This window comes from Tenrec ecaudatus, chromosome 3, assembly GCF_050624435.1.
Source record: "Tenrec ecaudatus isolate mTenEca1 chromosome 3, mTenEca1.hap1, whole genome shotgun sequence".
NCBI lineage: Eukaryota > Metazoa > Chordata > Mammalia > Afrosoricida > Tenrecidae > Tenrec > Tenrec ecaudatus.
The window spans coordinates 113,052,253-113,058,252 of record NC_134532.1 but is presented as its reverse complement, the minus strand read 5'-3'; positions in this window follow the sequence as shown (position 1 = coordinate 113,058,252).

Sequence of the window (6,000 nt, the reverse complement as noted above, 5' to 3'; positions counted from 1 at the left end):
TTTGCTCATATATAACTTCTCTTCCTTAATTCCACATTCAATTCTAGGTTCTTAGGCTCTGTAAAGACATGGCTTTCTGTTTACAAGAGTAAGCCTTCTGTTTAGTGATTCAAATAAATTCCTGAAGTTTGTTTTCAGGACTTCTGAAATTTTACAGATTAAATGTGTTAGGTTTCTCGGGTGGGTAGTACATCAGCTCTTGGCTTTGCACAAGAAAGAATTCATGCTGAAGCCTGGTTGGTAATCCAAGTGGTTTTTTTTAATAAAGAATGGATGAAGTTGCAGGTTTTACAGTCTCAAAAGAGTACACGCTATTTCAGGGAAGCATGCCAAACTGCGCGTAAGCCACCCTGGGGCTCACCACTGAGCACAGGCAACCTCATGGGACTGCGCGCCCCCACGTGGTGACCTGAAGCAGAGAGACCTCCGCATGGCTGAGTAGGCACAGGAGAATAGTCCAAGGGTAGAAGGCCCTAAGGGGCCAGCTATCCTGCCACCTAGGTATTAGCCTCTGGCTGGGGAGGCTTGGTTGATGGTATTGGTCGACCCCATTGGCTGAATTAAGCCCTCCAGGGTGAGTCATGAACTGAGTGCATCGCCTGCTGGCCCACCATGCCCTGGGGATGACACCCTTGCTCAGAGCAGCCAATGCACTGAGAGGGTTGTAGAGGACCACATTCCCTCTGACCCATAGCGCTATGGGAGACAGCACTGGGGATGCTGTGTGGACGTGCTCTGGGTCTGCCCCATGCACAGCGGTGTGAAACTCGAAGGGAGTGCAGCGGGGCAGCAAGGGGAAAATAATTAAGTCCCCAAGGAATCCTGAAAATTGACTTCTGCCTCGGGGGACAAGGCTTGGCACTTCATCAGACCTGATTGGAAAACACTCAGAAGGTCTCAGGAGACAGACCTGGATCTCTCTCTCTCTCTCTCTCTCTCTCTCTCTCTCTCTCTCTCTCTCTCTCTCTCTCTTTTCACCTTATGTCTATCTATATAAGATAATTAGGACAAAAAATCCCAAGGAGGGGACATGGGAGAGGAGGGGGTGGAGCAGGGGAGCAGAGAGCCAACAAGCTCAGGGATAAGGGAACAATAAGAGATATAAATTGATGCTGGAAAAAAATTGATGCCGAGGAGGGGCTATAATGCCTGTTGGAGTTTGATCAAGTGCAGTGCATCCAAGAGGAACTACTGAGAGCTGACTGGAAGGTGCGCATGACAGTGGGACAGGAGGAAGGGGAAAGGAAATAGAGGAAAGAAGGCAAAGGCTATTTATAGAGGCATAGCTATAGGCATGCATGGTACATATGTAAATATATTAATTTATAATGAAAGGGATAGAGGGCAATGATCATATATTTATAGGTTAAGTATTAAGGTAGCAGACAGACTTTGGGCCTCTACTCAAGGCCTCCCTAAACACAAGAACACTTTGTTCTAACAAGGGCACTCTTTGACACTCATCTTCCCAACATGATCAATGAAGACAAAATGGGTGCATAAGCAAATGTGGTGAAGAAAGTGGATGGTGCCCAGCTATCAAAAGATATAGCATCTTGGGTCTTAAAGGATTGAAGTTAAACAAGCAACCATTTATCAGAGAAGCAAATAAGCCCACATGGAAGAAGCACACTGGCCTGTGTGATCATGAAATGTTGACGGGATCAGGTATGAGGTATCAAAAGATCCAGAACAAATAATTATATCAACGTGAAAAAGGGATTGGAGTGGAGATCCAAAGCCCATCTGTAGACAATTGGACATCCCCCCACAGAAGGGTTACAAGGAAGGGACGATTCAACCAGGGTGCAGTATAGCACTGATGAAACACTATTTCTTTTCAGCTTCCTCCTGTCCCACTATCATTGGACACATCATTCCTCTAGTTCCTGAATGCTTCCTCCCCTCACTATCATGACCTAGTTTTACCTTACAAATACTGCTAGACTGGAGTACACACATTGGTACAGATAAGAGCTCTCACCATATGGAATTCAGGATAGATAAAATCCTCAGGAACAGTAGTATAAGTAGTGATATCATGAGGGTAGGGAGGTGGTGGGGGCAGGGGTGGGGAGGGAGAGAAAAGGGAAACCCATCACAAGGTTGGAGATATAGCCCACCCCCCCGGGGCACAAATAACAGAAATGTGGGTGAAGGTAGACAACGGACAGTGTAAGACACAAAATCACAATATTATATAATTGACCAAGGACTCATGAAGATGGGAGGGAGGGGAAAAAAGAGGAGCTGATACCAAGGGCTCAAGTAGGAAGAAAATGTTTTGGAAATGTTGATGGCAACATATGTACAAGTGTGCTTCATACAATTGAATGATGCTCTGTTATACAATTTGTAAGAACCCCCCAATAAAATGATTAATAAAAAATAAAATTTGAAGACCCTGTTAATATTTCTGGAAAACTGAAATTTGTACTGTTGCATATTAATAACTATCTAAGAATTTTCTCATGTGAGGATGTAACTAGATGCTTTGTTAAATTGAAATCTGTGCATTGGGTTTGAAGGTAGAGGGAAGGAACTGAAGCTACCAAAGAGAGGGGATTCAAGGAGAAGGGTCGAGGAGGGAATGAAGTAAACATAACTCAGTAGGTTTGGGAACTCTGAAACAACCTCTTATAGTGAATTTCTATTGTGATCCAAATTAATTTAGCATTCTGAGAAGACGGATATTAGCAAGTGGTAAGAAAGCAAAGAAAATTGCTAAACAGAAGGAAAAGAGATTGATAATAATAATACAGAATGAATTGGAAGTGTCGACTAGCCCCACTTAATGATTCTGTTGGACAGGAATTAAAATCACCTCTAATTGTCATCCCTTCCCTGGTTCTAACAGCCTTTACCACCTTATTTTGTGGAAGTCTTTTTGTGAATTAAATTATATGTAATATATAATATAATTATATATATAAAGGAATATTCTGTTACCAACAAATTTGAAAACCTACAAAAATGGAAACACATGACCTGCCCAAAGGCATGCAAATGGAAGTAAAAATTTCAACAGATTCATAATAAAAGAAGAAATTGAACAGGTCATTAAAGACACCCAACACTAACAACAACAAAAATTTTTACCATATGTGCAATAAAGAGCTGACACTAATTCTTCTCAAACTGACCCAAAATGTCATAAAGGGTGTAAAACTCTGGAATTAGTTTTTTGGAAGGAGCATAACCCTGAAATAGATGCCAAAATTCTAGCCATTAGAATTCAATAGCATGTCAATAATATCCTGGTCATAATATATCATGACCAGGTGAGATTCATATCAGGCATGCAAGGATGGCTCAACGTTAGAAAAACAATCCATGATCCACCCGACAAATAAAATGAAGGAAAAGAAACACATACTCACATCGTTAGATACAAAGAAGGAGTTTGACAAAATCCAGCACCCACCCACTCTTGATAAGCTTTTAAAATAAGAATGGGCAGAAATTCCACAACATAAGTAAGGGCATATAAACAAAACCAAAGGAGCCCTGGTGGCTTAGTGGGTTACAGGTTGGGCTGCTAGCTCTAAGGTCAGCAGTTTGACTCTACCAATGACTTTCCAGAAGAAAGTTGAGGCTTTCTGTTCCTATAAAGATTGACAGCCTCAAAAACCCAAAGTGGCAATTTTACTCTGTCCTCTGGGGTTAGTGATAGTCAGAATAGACTCAATGGCAGTGGGTGAGATATAAAAACCAATAAACAATTTTAGTCTCAATGGAAACGGAATGAAACATCTCCCTTGTGAGGTGAAGTCTTGCCATCCTCGCTTCCAAGAAGCATTCTGGCAGTACTTTTGCAAGAGTGGTCTGTTTGTTCTTTGGAATTCTGGGCTTTCACTATTCTTTTCTAGCACCTTAATTCATATTTCTCTCCCCCCCCTATTCAATGCCCAACTTTTACATACATATAAGGCCATTGAAAATACCATGACTTGGGTCAGGTGCACCCAACATCTCTGCTCTTAAGCACATTAAAGAGAGCGCGTGCAGCGGATGTACTCATTGCAATGCATAGTTTGATCTCTCGACTGCTGTTTCCATGACCACTGATGTGGTCCGAGCACGATGAAATCTTTGAAAACTTTAATCTTTTATCCATTTTCATGGTGTTTCCTATTGGTCAGCTGTGGGGATTTTGGTTTCTTTACATTGAGCCGCAAACCCCACTGAAGGCTATAATCCTTGATTTTCATCAGCAAGTGCTTCAAGTTCTCCTCATTTTCAGCAATCAAAGTTGTGTGATCTGCACATTAAAGGTTGCTAATAAGTTTCCTTCCAGTCCTGATACTGTGTTCTTCCTATAGTCCAGCTACTCTGATTACAGCTTACGATACAACCAGTACACACACCATTCCTTATTTGAAACCACACAGTGTGCCCTTGTTCTGCTTCTTGATCCATGTTCAAGTTCTGCCTGAGAACCATGAGTGCTCTGGAATTCTTATTATTCTCATTGCTTCTTCTGGCAGAACCATCAGTTCTTGAATCATGTGCATCTGTAAACATATGTTCATAATGAGAATGTGGAATGAAACTAGAAAAATTTCAAATAATCAAAAACGAAACACATAAGAATTGATATCCTATGCATGAGTGATCTGCAGTAGACTGGGATTGGCTATTCTGAGTTGGATGATCACAATGTTTACTATTCCTGGAAAGACAAATTCAAGAGGAATGGCATCACATTTATCATCAAAAAGAACATTTCAGGATAGATCTTAAAGCACAATACCTTCTGTGATAGGACAATGTTTACACAAGGAAATCCAGTTACTATGCATATTATTCAAATTTATTCACCAACCATTAATGCTACTGAGGAAGAAATCTACTAACTTCTTCAGCCTGCAATTGGTCAAACATGCAATCAAGATGCATTGATAATTATTGGTGTATGGAACTCAAAAGTAGGAATCAAAGAGGAAGGATAAAAGTTGGAAAATATGGTCTTGGTGATAGAAATGAAGCTGGAGATTGCATGATAGAATTTTGCAAGACCAATGACTTCGTTGTATTTCAATAACATAATTGATAACTATGTGGGCCAGTGGTACTGAAGAAACAATGGTGCTGAAGGAAGAAGTTCAAGCTACACTGAAAGCATTAGCCAAAAACAGGCTACAGTAATTGACAGAATACCAATTGAAAGGTTTCAACAAGCTGATGAAGCACTGGAAGCTCTCACTTGTCTCTGCCAAAAAAGTTGGAAGACTCCTACTTGAACTGACTGGAAGAGATCTATATTTGCACCAATTCCAAGTAAAGGTGACCCAACAGAATGCTCAAATTGTAGAACAATATCATTAATATCACATGCAAGGAAAATTTTGCCGAAGATATCCCAACAACTGTTACAGCAGTACATTGACTGGGAGCTACCAGAGATTCTGGCCAGATTCAAAAGAGGATTTGGAACAAGGAAAATCATTCGCTGATGTCAGATAGACCTTAGCTGAATGCAGAGAATACCAGAAAGATGTTTCCTTGTGTTTCATTGACTGTGCCGAGGCATTTGACTGTGCGGACCATTACAATCGACGGGTAGCCTTGCAAAGAATGGGAATTCCAGAACACTTCCTGTGCTCATGCAGAACATGTATACGTGGATCAAAAGGTATCTGTGAGAAAAGAACAAGAGACTATTTGGTTTGAAATTTTGAAAAGGTGTTCTTCAACCCATATGCGAGCAATGAATCAAAATCTAGTTTATAAGAAGAATGTGGCATCAGGATTGGAAGAAAGCTATTGACAACCTGAGATATGCAGATGGTACAACAGTGCTTGCTGACAGTATGGATAACTTGACAATGATCAAGGATTGCTGCCTTCAGTGTGGATTAGAACTCAATATAAAGGAGACCCAAATCTCCATAATTGGAGGAATAGGTGACATCATGATAAATGGAGACATGGTGGAAGTTGTCAAGGATTTTTGTCTTGCTTGGATCCACAATCAATGTTCATGGAAGCAGCAGTCAA